The sequence below is a fragment of the Harpia harpyja genome, chromosome 1, assembly GCF_026419915.1.
Source record: "Harpia harpyja isolate bHarHar1 chromosome 1, bHarHar1 primary haplotype, whole genome shotgun sequence".
Classification (NCBI taxonomy): Eukaryota; Metazoa; Chordata; class Aves; order Accipitriformes; family Accipitridae; genus Harpia; species Harpia harpyja.
This window is the reverse complement of record NC_068940.1, coordinates 44,209,051-44,232,206: the sequence shown is the minus strand read 5'-3', so window position 1 is coordinate 44,232,206 and position 23,156 is coordinate 44,209,051. Positions and strand designations below refer to the sequence as shown.

The window sequence follows — 23,156 nt, the reverse complement described above, 5'->3', positions numbered from 1 at the left end:
GTCACACACAGCACCAGTTCCTACCGGGATGTGTACAGGTTCTTTTGTTTGTACAGAAGCTCCCACAGATCGTTAAGAGGGTCTTTCGGACCAATACGTATCAGGTGGAAGAATCCCCGTGTCCCACACCCGAGGCTTCTGGCTGCAGGCTGTCAGTTCACCACCCATCTGCTCTCCAGCACGCCATGGGGGAACTCCCAAGCAGCTTATAACCACGAAGCTTTGGGGATCAAAACTGCAGGCTTTCTGCTGCCCTTCAGAGCCCCCATGAACCAGGAGGGGCATCAAGAAAAACCACGAGCAGCTCCCGCAGTGGACAGAGCTGGCATGGGCTCTGCTGCCCCCGCAGCCCCAGCAGCACCCTGTGGGGCAGGGGAAGAGCACCCATGGATGACGAACCACGGCATGGCCTGGGCTGGCAGAAAGCTGCTGACAGCAAGATTTACTCGAGTTTTGTGTTGTCAGAGAACCCAGAAATGCTTCAACCACAGCAGCAAGAGGAAAGCACAAACCTCCTTCAGGAGAGACAGCCGTTGTCTATATAAACTTGCCTTTTTACCTGAGCATCCCGGAGATTAGGTTGCACCTTCACAGCGATCCTGCCTCACCTGCCTCGCTGGGTACAACAAACATGAGCATTGTCCATAACTTGGGCAAGTTCTCAGTCCTGCATTACTCAGCCTGACTGGAGAGGCAAGTACAGACAAACCTCACAGAAACATATAGCCTGCCTAGGGCAGAGCCATCCCAGAGCACCTCAGAAGTTCATAAAACACAAGGTAAAAAGGGAACAGCCTGAAAATCATTAGAGGAGGAAATAGTCTCACTTAAAATAAGAGGATCGATTCAAACCCACCACAAATTCCCCTTAAAATCATCCACTAATTGAAGATTTAAGAAATTTAAACCTGGTTACTAAACATGTACAGGAGGAGGTTTAAGTCAGAAGCTTTAAAACGACAATTTAAGAATACATCCTTCTCTCAGTCCTCCATCTTCCAAGCCCTGCTGCTTGACGATTTGGTTCCCACCACTATAAATCTACCTAAAAAACCACCACTGACCTCAGAAAAATAGCCAGTATTGAGCAAATCTGGATTTCTTACAGCATTATGAATGCTGCTGAGCATGCAGGGATCTGAAGCTAATGAGAACTGGTACAACAGACTTGGCCTCTAAGGGGTGAGAGTATCTGGTGAGTAGAAAATACTCAAACTGAGTAATACAGGAACTGAGATAAAAGTCTATGCATACAAGACAGACCCAAAGTACCAGCGCCAGCAGCCCAAGCACCACTACCAGTAACTGGTGAATAATGCCACTTAAAAAAAAGCAAGGCCATTTCTTAAAGAAGTGAGAAGATCAAGACAGAACACCACTTTTAATCCATAACAATCAGTTAGACCACAGAGAGGCATAAATAATACCAAGGACACTCGAAGCTATTATGAAAAGCCTAAATTTAACTAGAAAAAAAACCAAAGCTGTTTGTTAAGCACAGAACAGGTACAAGTCCTGACCATCTGGAGAAAGAAGCAGTCCAGAAGCTCATAGTCAGAAGGGTTAGTTTAGATGAAAATAATGGTCATTTTTGCAAAAACAAAATGACAAAAAAAATCCAAACCAAACCAAACCACTATCCAAGTTCTACCACAAACCCAAAATGAAGCAATCAATGAAGGATACAGAAAAACAATCCTCCTTGGGTCCCTGAAGTCATACCGTTTGCTCTCTTTTCCAAATATAAAGCAGAGTCCAACAGGGAGTCTCCCTTCTCTGGTTGGAGGCTGAAGAGCAGGAGCTCACCCACTGCCAGCCAGCTCCAGGGCTAAAGTTCCACCAAACTTTATCCAAAACTGGGCAAGTTGTCCAAGAAATCAAGGAGGAACTTGGAAAAGACTTGGAAGTCTTTTTCATCGCCATTATTTACAACTTCCTACAAGTGCCAAAGTCCAAACCAAGGACTACAAGTGTCCCTTACCCTACAGCCCACTGTGACTTTACTACTGCAACCCTTGCACCAACGCTGGCAGTGCTGCATGCACTAACACCCGTCTTGCTACCCTGTCAATGTACCTAAGGTAGCCAAGACTTGCTAATCACGCCATAACTCACGCTGGCTCTCTTCAGAGAGCATGCTTCATTCACTTGGGCGCTAAGTACATTAACTGCTGCCCAGCTAATATTCACTCCCGATCAATGACACACATAGGAGCCCTGCCAAGATGACAATTCTGTCTCTTAAAAACACTCCTCACGTCACTACACAAATTGCTCTTCCCCTTCACCCCAAACCCAATCAGCATGTGGAAAGCTTTCCACCATCCCACAGAGCTGGAAGCACAGGAGCAATGCATTTAGGGATGGGTTTTAGAGGTGTTTAGGAGCCTGATGATGTAGATGGGCACCTACACACCTTTAGGAGCGGGACCACTGGTGCGGTGCTGGAGCACCAGGAGCCAGCATCTCCTGTAGAGCCCAGGCATGGAGAGATGGGGGTGGACAGAAGAGCCATTAAAACTGACTACTTCTTGGTCTTTTCAGGGAATGACCCCAGCAGAGACAGATGCACAGCAGTAATTGTCTCTGCTGTGCCTCCTTCCCCTCTCTCTCATGGGCAGCAGAAGTAGAGATTTTCCATGGATAACCTCTGGAGATTCAGTGATGCGCAGGGACCACAGAGTCAAGGTGTTGGCTCAGCTGCTGATGCACTTGCTTTCAAAGCATCACACTGCAACACAGCACAGAAAAGACCTTCCAACTCATCATTCTTAGGGTTGTCCTAAACTAGTTACTAGCAACCTGCATTAGCCTGCTCACCGTCAACGGGAGCACACAGGAAAGACAAAGACTACATTAACCAAGAAGCACAACCACCAAAATTGCAAGATCAGGAAATAAGAGAGCTCACCCCGCAAACAAAAAAACCCAGCAAAACCCCAAGTTTCTTTCAAACTGCTATTTTCCTCCCCCAGTCACAGCAAAGCCTGTGACACAGTGCCTATAAATTTCCTCTAATGATGCAGCAGTGAGGCAGAGACCCATCTGTGCCTGGGCACAGGTGAGACTTCTCACTACCATGTAAGTGCAGGCTGCCTTTCAATTACACTCACCAGCCCATTAGGCAAATTAGATTTGCATATGAGAGGATAACTAGAAAGTCAAGAAACAGGCCCTGAAGTAAAATACGTTTTATAACCTACATACCCCTGGGAAGATGTCGACAGTAAGTTTGCTATTCAGTCCAGGGCTATGTTAGATGTTCATGGTCTTCACGTTTCTGCTCTTTGCGCTGGTGTGATTTTGAGGACAGTTTCTCCACCACACAGAACTAAAGCCAAAGACATCTGCATACCCTGCATCCCCACCTCCCTAAAAATATGCCCATTTCTGCAGGTCTTTGCATCATTTGCAGGTTCTGCCTTGCAGTATGCTTGATAGTGGATTAAAATATTACTGGCCCCAGAGAATTTAAATTGATTACACCTGGGTTTCAATAAATATACCACTAAACTATACAGTTATTACCGGCACCCTAAGAACGTGGACTGGCACATGCTGCCCAGTGGTATGGGGTTACAATGGTGTCCCATGTCACTGAGGACATTTGTGTCGACTAAACAGTTCTGCTCAGGTGATCCTGAAGAATTAATCTGCCCGCATGTACTTTTTTTCCCCCAGTAAGTGTATGCAAAACAGAGACAACCTAGCTCATCTCCCAGAATCCAGATGGCACTTGCAAACCTTGTCTGTGTATCAAATGTTGTTTTTTAGATCAAGTGTCCCTGGTTGACAACACAGAACTTCACAATGCTATCTTTAGAGAGGCTTCTCTGCAAAGAAACGCCCTTTGAGCATACGTTACAGGGAATATGCTAATGTGGCAGGGTGTTTTCGGCGGACGCAAATGTATCTGTTCTGGGAGCTCAGATACCCCAGAACAAGCTGAGCCTGGCTGAAGATGAAGGGTCATCCAGCACTCCTTTTAACACCAAGCCCCTACAGAAAAGATGCGTCAGCAAGTCAAGATTGCAGAGAAATGTTAACATACACCACTGGAGAGATGCAGGATGACCTCACAGCAAAGTCCACTCACACACAAGAAATATGCTTACCAAAAAACCCTACTAAATGAGGTAGGGTAGCTGAAAACAAGACAGCAAAATCTGAGACTTTTCATTCCTTCATTTCTCCTACAGGTTTAGGAATTCTTACCCTACTTTCCTGTTCATCTAAATGCAAGGGTCTGATAACAAACCAATGGTTTTCTTCCTCAAGGTCTTCATTTCCTCCTCCAGATTTCACGTAAAGATAAAAGCAGCATATGCGAAGTAACTTTTTTTTTTTAAAACAGCCCATTAATAAAGAACAAAACTCTACAAAACTTTCGGTTTCACACATCCCTGAGATGGTAATGTTACTCTCAACAAAAAAATTAGTAGTAGTTGTTAAAAATAACACCACCACCCCCAAAAAACCCACCACCCTGAGTTGTTTTCTATGCTCCCCAGCTCCAAGAACCAGAATCATTACCTGCATGTGAAAAAGCATTAAAACCCCCTGACCTGTACACACTCCCACTAAGCAGCAAAATGGCATTACAAAAGCCAGAAGATGACAAAGGCAGCTGCAGAAACAGAAAAGGTTATGATACAGCTCATCCCCAGGATCAGAAGGTGACACCAACAGCAGCGAGGTGGCTGAAATAACCCCTTGCGCCTACTGCTGAAAAGAACATTTCAGAACAGTGACATCAGGTAAAGCAGCTTCTTTTGAAAAAAGAAAGTGATCCAGGAGGTAGCTCCTTCCATATTGCAGGCGCTCACAGTAAACACCATATGGCCTGTTAATTTAATTAGGGAGAAGAAACCCCCTAAGTTTGAGATTTGACTTTGAAGGGTTTAAAACAAGTAAGAGGAAAATCACTCAAGATACTCTATTAGGTCATCTTGCTAGCTTCATCCATCCTTCTAACCCGATTCAGCTGGTGGCTCTCCCCATGCCACACAGTGCCTCTAAGGGGCTGATTTTTTTTTTTTAGAAGCCCACTACCAGATGTGCACAATCTACACCGTTGCATCTGCATGGCTGCTTCCCAGGCATATTTGGGTGGTCCACACCAGGCAGCCAAGCCAGGACAGATCTGTATCAGGAAGGACGTACGTGCAGTTAGCAACCCGAGTACTTCAGCTAAACCCATCTTCTCAGATACCAACCAGAATTTTTGTTTTAAATCCTTCTCACAAACTACTCTGGCGGGTCCCACCCGTCAAGGCAGGATGGATCTCAAGGTGGAGGTCAACCAGACAAATGCCAAAGAACCAATGCTGAGACACAAAGTCTCAGGACAAGTCCATTCCCCATCTGTAAGTAAGTGTACATTCGTAATCTTGAGGTCAACCAACCAAGACCCAGCCATTCCGAAAGACTTCTGTATCTGAGCAAAGACTCACTGCAGCATCTAATTCCAGACTAGCAAGAGGGACTCTTTGCCCAAAGGGACTGTGTTACCTGAATAAAGAGTCATTCTGTTTTGAACATGTCTTCCGTGTCTTGTTCTGAGGAGAGAGGAACACATCTAACATCTTTTTTAGCTAGAGGTTTGCATACATGTATCTGTACTGCAACAGGAGACTGTAGCAGCACTGAAACGCCAGAGCACCCTGTCAGGTCTCTGCACGAGCTGCCCAGGGCTGCCCAGTGCATCACTAGCAGGGAACAAGACAGATCCCATGGAAGTGGCTGCTGGAGCACCACCAAGAATGCAGACAAAAAACCTACCAATTATTTATGAAATAGCCTCAAAAGCTGTAATGGCTGAGGCTTATGGGGCTTTGACGGGCTTTCATCTTCAAAGAGCCTGCTCAGGCCCAGGCAGTAGCATGCAACACCTTGGTCATGGTCTTTGAGGACCATCATCCAGCAAGCTGCTCTGTCAGGAGCCACCAGCACAAACCTCGTCAGCTGCAATGCTGCAGCATAACCAAACTCCTTTTGGGAGGCCCAGTGTGTCACAAGGCAAACCCAACGCTTGTCCATAGAGCTATATACTCCAACTGACGGACCTCCAGACTCAGACAGGGCTTTGTCACCCAAGTTGTTTGGATAGAAGCACAGAGGAAAGCTATGCCTGATGCCTTCAGTGCGGAGACGAGCTGCCACTCTCCTCCATTCCTGCCTGGCACGAAGTAGGTCAGGGCTGTGTGGGCTGGTCCCCTCGTCATGGGACACGACCCACCTGTACTCCTCTCTGGAGGTGCTCCGTGCCTCTGCAGAACAGGTTCATTTTCAAGTCCTAGGTAGGGCAGCAAGACATGCCTCCCCTTCCCTCTCTCCTGTTACTTACTGCTGCACATCTTGCCTTGAGGCAAACCCATGCCACTCTGCCAGTGGGAAACCCAGAAGAGATTTCTGGGGGTTTGGGGTTTCAACCTCCTGCCCTGCAGATGAATCATACCAGGAGAAAATAACATTGTTCCTAGAATTTTGTAACCTCAATTGACATGTAGCTTCTCTTTGTGTCCTCTCAACAGTTGACTACACTCACAAATTAACAACCCACTTTTTCAATTATTTTTTCCTTTTCGATCCAGAGCCAGGTTGCGATCTGTGTATCCCTTTAATAGGTGTGCCTCAGCAATATGCCAGAGTTTCCCATTTTCTAGTAAAAAAACCAACCAAACAAATAACCAAACATCTAAAGCCCAGCAGACTTCTTCCTGCTAGCAAGAAAACCTCCTCTCAGGACACTGCAAAGATTTAATTTACTACCAATTGCCCTCTGGTTATTTTACATTTATGGGGTGGGGGCTGAAGAAAGGAAGAAAGCGGGGAGAGGGTGTAATTAGCTTTGCTTGTAAAATGTTCATCCCAGTTGTAATAGCAACTGGAGCCTATCGGAGGCTTAATAGATTTCAGGGTTTTGTTCCTTGCAAGTGCTGAAGTGTCTGTGTGGAGTGGGGGGAATAAAAAAAGGGGAAAAAATATATTAAAAAAAAAAAAAATCAATAAGTGGATCCTACTTCTTGCCACAACCCCATATGGAAGTAATCAAGCACAAGGGTGGCAGCTGGGGCCAATAACAGTCACCTGCAGTTGAGGGACATGGGGGTTTTGGATGGGTTTTTAATGCTAATTTCCTGGAGAAACAATGAGGGAGCGGGCGCGGAGCGGCAGCCGAGGGCGGATGAATAGGGACCAGCCGGAACAATGGCTGCACCTGGTGCTGGGAGCAGCGGCACAGAGCCGGCACGCGGCAACAGCGCACAGCACATCTGTTCCCCGCACAATAACCCACTCCCCCCAATGCTCCACCAGCATCCTAAGTAATACCGGGTCTTTAAACATTCACAGCTTGCTGCAGAGCAACAGGTTTGAGCTGTTTCAGGGCTACAGCGTGCTTCTTGTCGTCCCCTCGTTTGGAGTGAGCTCAATGACGGTTATCAGTACTTCTAGGGCTTTCTTGGGTTTTTTTTGGTGAAAGAGATGCCTTTGAAAGGGATGGCTACGCAGCATCCCACCATCAGGTTGCGGCGTCCTGTTGCTGCAAGGAAAACTGACTCTTGCCTTTGTAGTTTCCATAGGACTGGAGAGTAACCAAGCAGCAGATCTGCAACAGTCCTGGTTCTTCTAAATGGTCTTCTGGCCACCTGCAACTGTTCTCCTTCAATAGCACAAGTCCTGCCACAGACACGAAAGACAGGAGTCCTGCAGCCAGGACACGCCAAGGAAATTCAATACACGTTATTCTAAAACCTTAAGCTTGGCTTATAAAAATGCCACTGGCCAGCCCAATAAAAGGCACAATAGTTAAACTTTAAAATGCTTTGAAACCTCTGAAATTGCTATTGTCCTTTCGGACGTAAGCTGCTGACACTAAAAGATGCACTAAGGTCAAGGTCTTGCCTCAGAAAATTGCTTGCAGACCCAGGAACTGAACCCAAGCCTCTAGATGCTCCGCTTCAACTGCAGGATCATCGCTCGCCAGTTCTTCCCGGCTTCTGCTCTTGCTCTAAACAAAGTTTTTTCCAGCCATTCCCTGAAGGCTGCATGAATTAAGACAGTCTCCATCATAAAAATAAAAGTTGAACAGGCTCCCAGAGACCTGCAGTGATGCTGCCCCCAGGGACTGCTCTGGAGTGTCTGTCAAAACACATTTCATACCTAGCTTCTAACAAGCAATCGGGTGTGTAAATAGTCACTAGACCAGGATAAAGGCAAGCCTACAATCTAGCCCAGAACAAGTATAGATAAGCCAGCCCTTATTATGGGAAAAAACCCAATAGGCAACAGATTATGACCATCTCCTGTTCAGATTTAAGAACTAACCAGCATTGCCTTAAATCTGCTACATATGCCCAAGTCCTCAAACGACTTTGTTCAGCTATCCAGCTATACTGTAAACATTGCACATGTACGTCAAACAAATCTAGTTTTTTGTCCAAACCCTAAAAAAACAGAGCTGGAAAAAACAAGAGGCCACCTGGCTCACCCATCCCAGTGCATAACCGTGGGAGAGCACTGCCTCCTGCAAGATGCTGCTGATGGTTACCGCGTTTATGGGTCAATTTGGGAACCTTAGAACTGGTTGCCTTGAAAATTCAGCTCCTGAAGTCAAACCATGCTCTTTTCCTCTTGCCTACTGTCCCCCAATGATAACCTCTACAAGCCAAAATCCACCATCAGCGACACCTGACAAAGCCCTGTAAAGCAGTAAAATAATTTCAGACTCCCGCTCGAACCAACAGACAAGGCAGCATTAAGAAGTGAAACCCTGCTCTCTCAGGGCACTGGTCCTGTAAGACTGAGAGGAATAAAACAGAAGAAAAAAAACCCCAAGAGCCTGACCCATGGTTCACATGAGAAAAGCAAGCTCCCTTTGCTTTTGGCTTCAGTGGGTTTAAACAAGCCTCTGCAAAAATCAGCAGATGCAACTTGCAAAAATAGCAGCATCTTGGAAGTAAGCAGGGGCCATGGCTCCAGTCCCCGGGCAGAGCAGAACCCGACTTGGCAGCACTGTTTTGGCCTTTTCACTATTAAATGGAGTTTCTGCTCTTTTCCTCGGGGCATTCCCTGTGTAATAGACTTCTCAGATTAACGATTTATTCTCCTTGCCTTTAGCAATTCTGCTCCTTCCTCAGACCCTTCAAATCCTTCACTTGGCTTACTGCACCTTCCTGTTGGCAGTATTTGCTCAAACTGCCTTTGCTTTACCCCTTTTACCTTGTTTCTTACATTGGGTTCTCTTAGTTTTGCAGGTTTCTCTAACTGGTGGATGTGCTGGGGTAGGGGTACCTGGCTGGGGAGGACCCACAGTCATTTAGGTGAACCCTAGATAGTCCCAAAAATCAGACTAAATGTCTTCTCCATATTAATAGTGAAAATCACATCATCCAGCACACAATTCCAACCCCCCCCCCAAAAAAAAGTCTTCACTTGAATGTGCTACACCATTTCTATAAAATTATTACAACTGGCCACTGAGTTTCAAGCCACCCTCTTCCCCAAAATATAACAACCTCAGCACTCAGCTCATCAGGCACCCCAAAGCCTTTCCAAAAATAGAGGAACATGACAAGAAAAAAAAGTTTTCCACAGGGCTTGAGCAAGACACCGGCAATTAGTTGTTTAATGGCCAAATCATGCCGCCCTGATGCCAGCAAAACTTCAGTTTGCTTAATCAGAGCCCGACCTGCAAAGAGACCGCAGGAGCAGATGCTCCAACATGCTGTGCTGTGTTCACAAATTTGGGAAGTCTTCAGGAGAGCCACAGCAGAGGAGCACAGCTCTTTGCTTTTAGATATCATCACACTCTGTGCAGCTTTGCTGGAGATTTTTTGGTTTTCATTCCTCCTTTGTGCTGAGACATTGAAGTCGCAGAGCATTAGGCAGCACACGCTCCTTCTGCCTCCTCTCCGGGGACAGCGAGGGACACATAGGAGGTGAGCGGCATGTCTGTAAAAGCAGACTTACAATATACGTTTTTTAAAAGCCTATACCCAAATGCTTGCATGCTGCAAGAGAAGGAAAACCTTAAGGTGGCACATGCAGCGGCCAAACCGGACGAGCATGGAGCTGCAGCCCAGCAGGGAGCCCAGCCAGGCTGCACTGTGCTCTCCCCAGGGAAACCTTGTCATTTGGCACACTTAAAACTAACCCGGACAAAGCAACAGCAAAGTGCCCCAAAGGGAATCATCCTGCACCAGACAGTGTAGCAAATATTCCTCTCTCTTTTTCCAGCTCAATAGAAAGTGATCCTCAGCCACATTTTAGCTCCCCAAACTTTCGAGTGCTGATTTTGGTGCATCTCCCGTGGCTGGGCAGGATTTTGCCGGCACACAAAATGGACTGCGAGTACCGTCGTGCAGGAGCCGTGTGCTGACGGGAGGAGAAAAAGCCGGTAATATTTTGCAGAGTGCACACCCGGAGCAGGAGCTCAGCAAACGTGCAACAGAAGGATCTTTACAACAAGCTACTCCAGAGGGCTGAAGGAGCAATTTCAACTGCTGAACCTGCCCCCAAAAAGGGGGGGGGGGGGGGGGAGTGCAGGTTTAAAATACATATGCAGGATCGGGAGATCACAATGGAATAAGAGAAAATACAGCAGTCTGCAGCCTGACAGCAAAAATATATAGGGCAGGGAGGTCTGTTCTGGTATCGCAAAATTGATCTGAGAGATTTAGATGCTGGTAGCATCAGTTGCTGCTCAAGGAGTGCAAAGACAAAAAGGGAGCAGCCTCTGCCACAATGCAGGGAAGCACTGAAAACACAGGGAAAATTAAGGAAATTTGGGAGCCGATGGAAGAAATCTACCTCTGCACATTTACCCCTACGCCTTCTGTATCAGCAAGCAGAAATGAGAGTAAAGGCTAGGCACAGCGGAAAAACACATTCTGCTAAAATACACAAAAACCTTCCTGCTCTTCCATTTCCCCAGAAAATACTGAATCCCAGCCTTCTGCTCACGGGGGGGGGGGGGGGGGGGGGGGGATAAAAATAAGAAAAAAAATCATAAACCATTCCATAGCAACATAGAGAAAGCTCTAACGCAGCTCTCCTCAGAGAGAGTTTAGTATTTTTTCAGCTGCAGAATCCACGCATGCAGCCGGCTCCTCTATTGAAGTTTTCCCCCAGCAAAGCCACTGCAGTCGACTGGAGGCAGGCTGGGTGGCGAAGCTCTGCGGACGGCGCTGCTCCCACCCTCTCCCTCTACCTGCACTCAAGGTTGAGGCTTTCTCCACACCGACGGCGAAACCGACGTCGCTCTTCAAACCTACTTGGCGGCACGGTGGCTAAGCATCCCCCCCCGAGCATCCCCCACTGCCCCCTGATACGCTGCACCCTACCCAGTCCTGTTTAAAAATAGACCCCTCTATTGCTTACCCTAAACAGCAAGGTTGCAACAATCCAGCTGCTGTTGAATACACCTAGTTTCTTTGAAATATAAATAAAAGCGCTATTCCTCCTCCTCTGCTCGTGATCTTCGAGTGCAGCCGGAGCCCAGCCTGCCTTCTCCTTTCATTAGCTGGACATGTGTCAGGTCCCGCACATCTGCGATTTCTCACTGCCTGGAGCCGCCTGTCCGATTCCAGGGAAACACAGATGGATCCCAGATGGGAAGGTCCTGCCAAACAGACCAGCTCTCCACCTTGCCAGAATACCCAGCTTAGAGGCACACACCCTCGGCTCCCTGCCTGCTCCCTGCCTGCGCCGTGCTGCTGCCAGGCTGCTCGCCAGCTGATGTCACCAAGCACACACCTACCAGCGCCTCGCAGCCGGGCTGACATTAACTTGTTAAATACACGTAATTTGTTTATGGCCAGCAATAACAGCGAGACGGCGGCAGGGTGGTAAAGAGGAAAGGAGGGCTTCGCCGACACAGGCGCTGTGGGTTGGTTCCACCGGAGCGACCCTTCCGAAATCAGCTCTGCCTTACGCAGCACTGGGTGTAAGCCTTCGTCTTAGCTCTCAATTCTGAAATCTGGATAAGCTGTTGGGTAAACTAGCGAATTAATTTTCTGAAGGTTTCCCCATGCATGTAAATCTTCCCTGTAAACTCCCCTCTAAGCCCTAGCGCCAGAGTTTGCAGTGCTGGAAAGCTGGCATGTGTTAGCAATTAGAAGCAACAACAAGATAACAAGATACTGATGTTGCAAGGGTACCAAACGAGGACTGGAAAATTCAAAGGAAGAGCAATTAAATGTGTAACATATTACTCGGATCGAAGAGGAAGTGTTAAAGGAAAATGTAAATCCGAAATGTTTTATACCGGGAGTAAACTCCACCAGGGATCTTACAGCAGCAAGGGAGGCTCATAACAGAAACGCACTGGACACAAATACATTTGAGCATTTCCCTTCCCCTTAATACACAGACGTGGCAGCTCTGCCACCTACAAACCTCCTGATAATTTTGAATAGCCACTCCGCAACATGCAGTGTGAACAACAGATATTAACTGGAGGCCCCTGACTAATCCCATCAGCCCAGCACCATTCACCGCAAGCCGGGTGCTGGGGAAACACAGATTTACACACAGCATTCCTCACCACACAGACGGGCGTCCCTGGCCGCCTGCGACACTGCCCCAGAGAAGAGGCAACCACCCCTCCAGCTACTGCCCAAACCATCCCATCCATGCCATCCTCCTTCCAGCTTCGATAAAACCACCCAAGAAGGAGAAGCAACATTTGCATTTTGCTTGCAGACCATGCACAGGCACATTTTAAGATCTCAGGAAGGATTCATCACTCCAATCCATACTCCTCTGAGCTGAGAGGCTTCAGGTCTCGATATAACCCTTTCCAAATCTTTCCAGGCAACACTAACTCTCCCTTCAGCTACTTTTTTGAGAGCCAGAGACCTATGTACCTTGCCAGGACAGCAAACTAAAAGCCTGCCATTGCCCAAGCCGAGGGATGCTGGTTTTTTAAAAGCTCAGAAATCGCATGAGCTGCATTCTCCGCAGTTGGTCTAAGTGTGGCGGGATATTTTGCTCGCTCACCAACAGCAAAATGCTTCTTTTTATGAAATTGCCAGTGCTTCAATAGGCTACTCCTAACTGCCAAGCCATGTCCGTAAGCCTCCTAGTACTGCCCCCCAGCATCCCACCTAAGCCTTCACCCCCAGCTTCTCTGCCTCTTACTCCTAATTAGTTTAAGGTACCTCTACTTTCCTTTGGGAAGGGAAATGGCTGTAAAGATAGGAAAAAAAGTGCTTTAAAGGAAGTATTAAAAAGCACTCTGCGAGCACACACGGCATGCATGCATGAAGACACAGGCCATGATCTCCTCCCACGGAGGATGGGCCCCCCAGCATAGGCAGGATGCTGGATGGTAAATGGGGGGAGGCATTTGGGCAGGAGACTTTCAGCTCTTGTAGGAGTACATGAAGCTGCCGCGGCCTTGGCTGGGCGAGCACATCACTCCGAGAAGGGCAGCCTGGCTGCAGGCAGAGGGGACACAGATTTACAGCTACCTTCCCACCTCCAAACCTCAACTAAGACCAGCAATTTCACATGCTTCAGTTAAAAAAAGTGAATCACAATCAAGCATCAATGCACAGATACCTGGAGCACTGTGCGCTCGGGCGGCAAAGTTGGTTGGGAACAAGCAGACACTGCAGGCAGATCCACCAGCGCCTCCTGGCACCCACTTCTTTCTGCACCCCAGTCCCCACTGGTAGGGCTGCTGGCAAGGCACATCAATAGAACATTTAATTTCAGAAAGTTTAGCTCGCTGGGGCTTCTGACACTTCTGATGAAGGTTGCGCAAAATACTGAAGCTCTCAATATTTCATAAGCCAAGATGGAAAAATCATCTCTAAATTATACAGACAATGAAGGGAGACAAAAACCAAGCAGCTCCATGAGCTCCAGAATTAATAAAGTTATTTTCCTATGGACTTGCGTCTCATGATTTGCTCCCTGGCGCCTCGCACTGTGAGGTCCCCAACAGGAGCCCTCCCCAGCCAGGGTCGTGCCGACAGTGGTGGCTCTCATGTGGATTCTCTGATGTCTTATGAGGAGCGAGCTCATGTTGCAGCTTTGCCCCCAGTGGAGATGGTACCAGGCAGATGGATGCAGCCCTATGCTTAAGGCATTAAGCATTTAGCATCAGACAGCACTGTTCCCTGTCCAGCCCTGTCCCGACATCACCAAACCAGCCTGAAACCAGCCAGTGAATTCAAAAGCTGACCTCAATGTGAGCACAAGAGAGGAGGGGGATGCTGTATGACGAACAGAAGATGCTCAAGAGACACAGCCTGGGAGCTGCCAGGTCTCTGGGTCAAAGTCATCAGAGAAAGCCCTCTTACAAGCTACATGGGATGGACTGGGGTTTGGGCTATATGAAATAGCTAACTAGCACTAGATGTTCCCTCACCTTCTTTTTTAATTGTATTTTAACTTAAGGACCTCAACAGCTTGTAAACATTTCACTTTACATAAACAAAAGCTGTCCCCAACTTGACAACTGGATTGTAACTACCATTTGTAACAACCCATGGCCTAATAAATCTTTTCCCTATTTTTACAACCTAAAGTAGTTTGAAACATCAAAAACTCAGGCCACTCCAAGTATTTTAAGTACAGTTACAATGATTTGACTTCATAAACGTTTATGAAAATGTACGCACTCTTTGCCATGGTGTCCACAGGCCAACTTCTACCAAAACCCCAACATCCTCAGGAAAGACACCCCCACTTCTGGCTAGAGAAGGAATATGCCAGACCTCACAGCTTGGCCTCAGAGTAGGGAAGGTGTATGTGTGGTTTTGGGCTCTCAAGGCATAAAAACTAAAGGTGGGGACACCTGGGCGCCCTGAGTAGGAGCCATTGCAAAGCCTCCTTTGAAAGGCTCATGGATTGTATCTTAAACATGACCCGTGTGCCTAAGCTTGCTCAAACCATGATCCATCCCTAAGGTCACCACTGGCAGAGGCAGGTCTGTGGAGCCGCAGGCAAGTGTGGAGCAGGCAGGCAAGCATGCCGCCACCAGCCGGTCTCTCCAGAAGTGCCAACGTGGCCGCTCCCGTTACTGTAAAGCAAGCCAGGAGAAAGCATCCCGCACACCATGCCCTGCTCAACCACTGCCTTTGCAAATGGAGCAGGAGGAAGCAGGGGCAGCACACTAATAGAAGACACTGAGATATGTCATCTACTGACCTCGAGCAGCACCTCTACGTAACCAAGAGGCTAGCCTGCTCCCAAAATATGCATTAAAATAGATTTTGTAACCCAGACATCACCACTACAGTGGAAGGAAGGAGGACTGCAGGCAGCACAGGGGAAACTGCTTTCCCCGGCTCGTCGTGTTAATCTGCTTCTGCTTTCTTCTCCTGGGAATGTTCCATGGAAAGAACGATGCAAACAAAGTTTGAACACTGGGAGCTATTGATACCTGCTGCTAAGTGTGGTTTCTGAGGAAAGCGAGGAAATCTGAAGAATTTTTCCAGTTTCCAGTGGAATTTTTATGCCTATCACAGCCCTTTGCCACAGCAAGCACAAGAGCCCCGAACTACTTCTGATTTCTCTTCTATTCCACCCATATTTATGACATGCCACAGCTTTATTTTTTTGCCTGCTGTGTTCTTACCTCGGAAAGAAGCTTCACTCATATTCACGGCAACCCTGGAAAGCCTTTGCCTTTTTAAGCTGACCACTTTCCATCGCACAGAAAAATAAATCCAAATGCACCAAGGCAGCCAAAGCCATTTATCAGGCTAAGTGGAAACCATAAATTCATGCTAACTGGAATCTGATGGAAACCAATTGGGATCCTCCTCCTCCTCCAGGCTCAAGTCTGGCAGGAAAGTCAAGCATTTTACTGCCTTCTTTATGCCTTACTTACAAGTCAGTGGAGCCAAGAAGGGACTGCTCTCTTTGAGGCAATGCTGGTGGGGTTGCAGGGGAGGCTCACTGACTTGAGTTCAAGCTCAGCAGACAGGGGCATGCATCCCCCCCAAATGGAGATTAGACCTCTCAATTCGTAGCAAATTTATCACATTTAACAAACATCCTCTTTTCAATACATCCATTATTTAAATTAGCACATGGCAGATGATGTTAACAAGCTTAATTTGTCAAGTAAATCTAATCATATTGCTTCCTTCAGGAGTGAACGTGAGTAGTGTTTGGCTTTTGTGCCATTTCAATACTGCCCAGAGAGGGGAAAAAAATGTATTAAAAGTTGGCCTTAACTGAGCTGGCAGAATTTACACCCAGAACAACTATGCTGGCAGAATTTACACCCAGAACAAATATGATCAGACATTGCAAAAAAACAGTGGGAGCAAAGGTGCAAGGAATTTAGCACAACCTAAAGAAGTTACTGAAACATCACTTCTGGCCGCTGATTTAGGGCTGGGGCAAGGGGGATGACACCTAAGCAAAAGCTACCTTATTCCTCCTATATGACCGCATATGTAAAGGAAAAAACACCCAGGAACTGATATCCTATCCAAAAAATCCCCCCCAAAACAACACACCAATTCCTAAATCTAACACCCTTGCTCTGATTAGAAATCCAAGCCTCTGTAGCTGTCACGGGTATTTAAACCAAACACAGAAATACAGAAAAAATGAGTAATCCTATTTGGAGAGAGTAAAACCCAGCCTGCAGAGGATTAAGTCTAGTCCAACAGCTCTGCAGCTTGACAATATTTTCCAGATCAATAGCAGTGCCGTTCGATTACAGAGATTTGTTAAAATACATCCATCCACTGCCCTCCAGTTGTAATTTTGGTGATGATCATCTTTAATTGCCCAACACCCCAGGTGGGGGATCAGGAGCATTTCTGTCTTTGGAAGCTGTGCTGATGCAGCTCTCTGCTGCAGCTGACTCAGGCACCTCCCTGCTACTTTAGAAAAGCCAGTTACCTGTCCAGATGTGACAGTTTTGCCCAAGTCCTTACAGGTCCATCCCCTTTAGCATGTGTTTCTGGTGCAGACAAGCTTTGGAAGCAGAAATCTTCCCTTTTGCAGGTGAGATGACGTGCTTTGAGAGCCACGTCCTAGGATCAGACACTCTACTCTGGGCTCCCAGTAGTCCTCACCACCTCCCCTGTGGAAGATCTTCAAGAATTAAAAAAGCACACATTAAAGCTTATCAAAGCAGGACTTGTCAGCAGAACTTGTGGTTTTGGTCTCGTCCCAGAAAGGACAGCATTTATAATAAAAAATATGAGCAATAAAATGCATGTGATGGATCCCAAGCCCCTTCCCTACAGCAGGGTCATTATGCCCCAGCTCGTTTCCTGCACCTCCCTCCACCGGTGACTTCCCTCCTGCAGGCTGTGGCTTTTCCCCTGATAACGGCTTTTCCTTCTTTACCTCGGGCTCTTTTAACAGAAGCCTTTTTCCCCCCACTCCATCCTGAGCTTCCCTCCCCTCCAGTCCCTGGGACTGCTGCATCTGTGAGCGCTGCTGGGGCTGTGGTCCTTGCCTAGCCCTTCGGAGGAGGTGGTACCTCCCCATCTCATTGCCTAGCCACGTCCTGGCATCGGACAGCCACCAAAGGAGGTTTATTTTCTTGTTAATTAGTTGTCACTAACCTGGTAACCTTGACTAAAAGTATCCAAATTTCTCACCTAAACCACAGCCTCCCTTTAAGACAAAAAAAAAAAAATCCCCACTTGTTTTGTTCATTTTACCCAGTAAAACCACCGGTTCAGGATTTTAAGCAGGGCCTTCCAGTAGCATCCCAGTTTGTTGGCTTTACAGGTTTAGCACTGAACAGGATTCCCTCCCAGCCTCATCAAACAACAAAAAATTATGTTTTAAACAGTTTTTTTGGGGGGTGTTATTTTGGGGGTTTTATTTTTAGTTTTTAGACATTTTTCTTTGCAAAGCTCATCCTTGCCAGCTCCCTCTCCTGCTGTCAGTTGGCCCTTTGGACCTAACAAATGGTGGGTTTTGGGGAAGGAAAAAAAAGAAACAACCCGGCGCAGCCCTGTGTGCCTGGCCCGGCATTCCAACTCTCCGCTCCCGGCTCCACCAAGTCTGATTTAGTAGCACTGCTGGGAGCTATTAGTTTACGAAAGAACCAGCACGCCCACCCAAGCGCAGACGACTGCGAGAGGCTCCTCTTACACCGCTGCCATGTGCCTTTCATTCTGCCCCGAAAAGTCGGAAAGGTTGCGGTTTTGCTTAGGGCGGGAAGCCAAAGAGAAACCAGCACGGTGGCGAGCGAGGAGAGTGCGGAGGTCAGGCTGAGAAGGGCTGGATTTCATCCACACCCCAGTGCTGCCACATGAGAAAGTATTAATTAATGGGATGCTTATTAACAGAGTTCAGCTTCCATCCAGGTCTTGTTTTTATCCTGCCCATTGCTCCACGTTTCCATGTCCTGTAACCACTCCTCCTTCTTTTCTATATCCTTTTTCCCTTTCCACTACCATGCTTCTAATGTCTTTTTTCACCTTATTTCTGCTTCCCTTCTCCACTCTGCTTCCACCATTTCCCAGCCCCTCACCTGCCTCCATCCCTTCCCTGATAGCACAGAGAAGCCCCAGCATCCCCAACAGTCAATCCTGAAGATCAGCACACTCATGCCCAACCATTATAAGCCCACAGCATCTGCTGAGCTCAGCCACCTGCCTGGGTGTCTGCTACCTGCCTCTGCTACCTAACCAGAAATAAAGCATGCCTCCGAAAAACACACGGCATGGGGAACCACACAGCTATTCTCCATGCGCTGCTGCCTCTTTTCCTAGCGAGCTACAGGCACTCGTCTTGGCACTGGGAGAAGGAAGGTAAAGCATACGGCTTGCTAGCCACAGCTTCAAGTTGCATGGGCGTTATGAGGCAGAGAGAGCAGCCGGCTGCTGCCGGGAGCCCCCAGCCCCACATGGGATGAGGCTCACAAGCTGCTGCTGCACAAAACGCAGAAGAGCAGAGCGTTAAGCATAGAAGGGGAAAACCAACAACTAGCGTGGGTTATGCGTCCCACCAGACCTCCTCCTGAAGGTAGAAATAACAGCGAGATTAACTGACATGGGTGGTAATACGCAAAGTCTTCTAATAGCTGCCAGAATTTGGCCAGCTTGTTATCCAAAAATACCTGTTTTGGATGTAGGATAGAATTAACTCCCCAAAACTGAAGATCAGCTCTGTGGTGGGAGAGGCAGGGAGAAATGAAAGGAGAAAACAAGCAATGAAGCATCATTTTAGAGTCATTAGGGTTTTGAGATTCTCCACCTGGCTTCTATTAGCATTGCATCCGTATTTGGGTGCCTAAAGAAAAGGGGAAAAAAAGAAAGGGAAAGACTCATTTCCAGAGGTGCAGAGCAATCAGCAGGTTCCCTCCTGTGCCTCTGTGCTTCCACCGCCTCTGGGGTGCTTGGATGCAGCTCAAGGAGGACCAGGCGCAGTGAACGAGAACCTGAAACTTTATTACCTTCATCTTCTGTCAGAAGCAGAGCCTATTTGCAGATTTACAGCTCGTGTCAACAGGAAGTTCATGTTTACAAGGTTCCAGGAAAAAAAGCCAGCATTCCTGTCCTATGCGATAGCTCAGTGGGGACGCTGTCTCACGTGGGAGTTCTCAGATTGGTATGCTAGACGGAATGAGTTTTAGCCATGTAAAACATCCAGACAAAAAGATAAAGCTATGAAAAAAATTGAAGGCCAGAAGGAAAACAGTAATTCAGCAATTTGGTGGAAAATACACAGCAAGACAGCATAGCCATGTCTGGAAAAATACTTTTGTAGCATCTGGGATTCACACTTCAAAGAAACAGAAGAATTTTAAGAGGATGAAAAACTATATTCAGGCGCTAACATGCGTTTTTCTCCTCTGGTCCAAATCTCTTGTCATTCCCATTACACTGTTCCTCCAGGGTCAGCAGCCAAGCTTGGCCCATGGTCACACTGGGGTGGCCCCTTCCCCCACAACAAGTGCACACATGGGACCATAGTAGTGTCTGGTGGTGCTGCTGGATCCACCAGGACCTGCCAGGGTCCACCAGGATACATCCTCCCCCCTGAGCTAAACCCCAGATCAAGCACCCTCCTCTACAGCTACCAGTGACCAGAGAGGTTTGAGCGATGGTGAAACCACAGCCCATAACCAGAAAGCATAGGTAGCGGCAGCTTGCTTTAGCCCCAAAGCAGGGCCGTGCCAGCTGCAGAGCAGATCTCTGGCAGCAGTGCTACCTTGAAGCCTTCCTGAAAGGGAAGCGCAGAAAGCTGATTTGCACAAAAGCGCTCCAGCACTCTGCGCATCTCTGCAGATGGCATTAGTGCAGCAGCTGGTACACTGCAAATTCACACCCAAATTTCGCAGCAACTTCCCTGTGCAGAAAAGGCACACTGCCACAGTAAAACTTCGAATGCTAAACCTTGAGCTGAGGACACCATTCATTGCCTTCAGCAAGCAGGAGGCTAGGGCAGAAACAGTCCCATCCTGTGAAACCTGGACTTAAAATCTTCCCCTTCCATGTGGTTATTAAAAAAAAACCAAAGCCAAACAAAAACCCAACCCTCTTTCAAAAATTACACAAAACAAGGTAACATCAGGACAGCCAAAGGTCAGGCAGCCAGTGCTCTATCAGGATGCCAAAGAACCATATTCAAATCAGTAAATATTTATTTAGGCCATGTTGTACAGTTTAGTAAATACAATTACAGAGCACCTAGGGTGGTTTCTGATCTCCTGAGCACATATTGGTCCCAGAGAAAGTGTCTGTCTTAACAAACGGACATTTTCCAACAGAAGAACGATTCAATTGGAAGATTGTTCTGAAATAAACTCATTCAACAAAACACAACAGGTACAGAAAATCAAGTCTCAAAAAAATACAGCTAGCTTCTCCCTAGAGAAACAGCTGACTAGAACCAGGCTGACAAAGCACACAACCCACCCACCCTTAAAAACTTTCAGGATTTAACATGCAGAAGCTAGAGACCAACCCAGCTAAAGAGGAAGCCCATAATTGTTGGAGGCATCAGCTCCCTCCAACACCACCATGTCTGTACCCAACACCTTCAGCCGTGGCTGCCCCCAGCACAGATTTAGGGTGACCCACCTCACCCAGAGGTGCACATCTCCACTCACTCCCTGGGCATTTGAGCTCTTCCCGTATCAACCGAGCAGCACTAACAACAAAATTCCCAGCAGAGTCAGAGAGATGGGGAGGCACGAGTCATGCAAAGTTCCCAAAACTTACTTTTCCATCCTAAGCGCTTAGGAGGAAACACACCATTACCGAGGCGCTGCCTGCCCTGGGTCCAAGTATTTTACATCCAAGTGACACCGTCCCTATGCAAGGGGACAGGAGCCATCAGATCCCTTATCATTTTTACGTAGGAGAAATGGGGGACCTGCTTGTGCTTTGTGCTCCTCCTGGCAAGTTCCCCATGGCAGTGGAGCAAGCAGAGCTAGCACTCAGCACCCTGCTCTGCTTCATGCATGCCCAACGCCCCCTGCCTCTGCCTGCTCCCACAAACATGGTAAGTAATATGCTGAAGAATACTTAGGACAGTTAAAAGAGAAGATTTTTCAATAGACTGAAAGGAGCGTTTGGTGAGAGCATCACATCAAAGAAGTCAGAGGTCTTCTATCCCATGCAAGGGACGTACACATTCAGACAACTGTCAAGAGCTGGAAGTCAAACACCTGTATGTTGAAGTTAATTAACATGCACATAGGGGAAAAAGGAAGAGGCTAAAAATTACCTCCAATCCAAAACTCAGATTTACTAAACTTGAAACTTCAACAGCTGTCAAAATCCTGATTTTCTACACGAGTTATAAAAAAAAAAAAGAAAGAATCATCTTAATTTAAAAAACAGTAAGAAAAACCTGGAGTAGGAGATGAAAGAGAGATATTCATCAGCAAAGCTTCTCCGAAGTGGGGTTGGATTTGATGGCACAGGCAGTTAAAAGGCAGTATTCCGGAAATAGCCAATTTGATTTGGCTGTGCTGCTGCTATTGGAGGGTGTGTGTGTGGTGTGGAAGGCAGCTCAAGCATACATTTACTTTCTCTTCATTTCATTAATCCTACCCAGAGCTGACGCTGAGGTGAAGCCATGTTTATCACCAGCGATTCTGCTTAGGGGTGTGCTCTGCCCAGGTGAACTAGCACATTGTGGGGCTGCTCTTAACTTTTCCCAGCTGTGTTTTGCTGACAGTCCTGAACATCCCCACCTGTTTCTGCAGATGGAGCAGCTGCAGTTAAAGGCAAACACCTGGCCTGCCACAGCCCTGCCCCGTGCTGCAGGGGGAGATTAGAGTTACAGCAGCTCCTGCCCTACTTAAGGCCTAACAGTATTTAGATTACAAATGCTGTGTTCGTGGTTAATAACCTGGCTGCTTTGAGCCCAAGTAACCTGAAATGCTGCATGCTGAGTTTTGAGTTCAGCATGACTCATTTACATACAGTTAATGACCACAGTCAGCTTTCCACTGACCAGCCATCAAAAAAAAAACAAACCCTGAAGGTGTGGAAGAGATGAGTGACAGATACACCACCAGTCCTACTCAGAGCTGTAGACCACCATTGGATGCCCCAATGTTCGTACACTTAGAACCAGCTGCATCCCTTGCACAACAGCTTTGGGTTGCACCAACTCAACCAGGGCTGCTGGTGGGACTCAGCCTGGCCCAGGGCGGGTGCGAGCACGGCATGCTGCAGCTTCTCCAGCATCACTGCAGCCAAGCCCGGACACCATGATGTGCTCCTGGCAGCCAGGCTCACAGGATGCTCTCTCTGCTCAGCGTAGGGGAAGGCAGACCACACGTGCTGTTAGCTGCTCATGTTTGACCTGATCCTCCAAGCTATATAGCATGAGTACTTTGATTTTACTTCTCTGCAGATCTAGAAAAATAGATGACAAATACATATCCTCTAGGGAACGTCATTATGAGCAGAGCAAGAGAAGCACTAAAATCATTTTCTGAGGGATTTTTACAGCAGTCATTTCGAATAACACCTCTCTTCAAGGTAATACTGCAGTCTGAGCAGGCTTCCAGTCCAAGAGTTCATTCTTCTTCTTGGAGACTTCTTACAACTAAACAGCAGTGTAATACATCTACCTGATTAGCAGTGCTGCTTCAGCATTTCTTTTCACCATTTTCCTGCAAGTCCTTGTTCAGTGGTGACAATATTTATATTAGGAACACAAGAATATGCAACTATGTGACTACAAACTGCAGAGAC

At 47.3% G+C, this 23,156-nt stretch overlaps 1 protein-coding gene across 3 annotated transcripts in view; it reads right to left on the bottom strand.

The window, feature by feature from the left end:
- CBFA2T2 (CBFA2/RUNX1 partner transcriptional co-repressor 2) overlaps positions 1-23,156 on the bottom strand; it is a 65,640-nt gene that overhangs the window by 30,731 nt on the left and 11,753 nt on the right. Inside the window, exon 1 of one of the 3 annotated variants that reach the window (XM_052790052.1) lies at positions 11,383-11,693. The exons of the other annotated variants lie outside the window; for them this stretch is intronic. The gene's annotated coding sequence lies outside the window, so the exon portion shown is untranslated. Of the gene's footprint in view, positions 1-11,382; positions 11,694-23,156 lie in introns of those variants that run through there. 3 annotated transcript variants of the gene reach the window in all.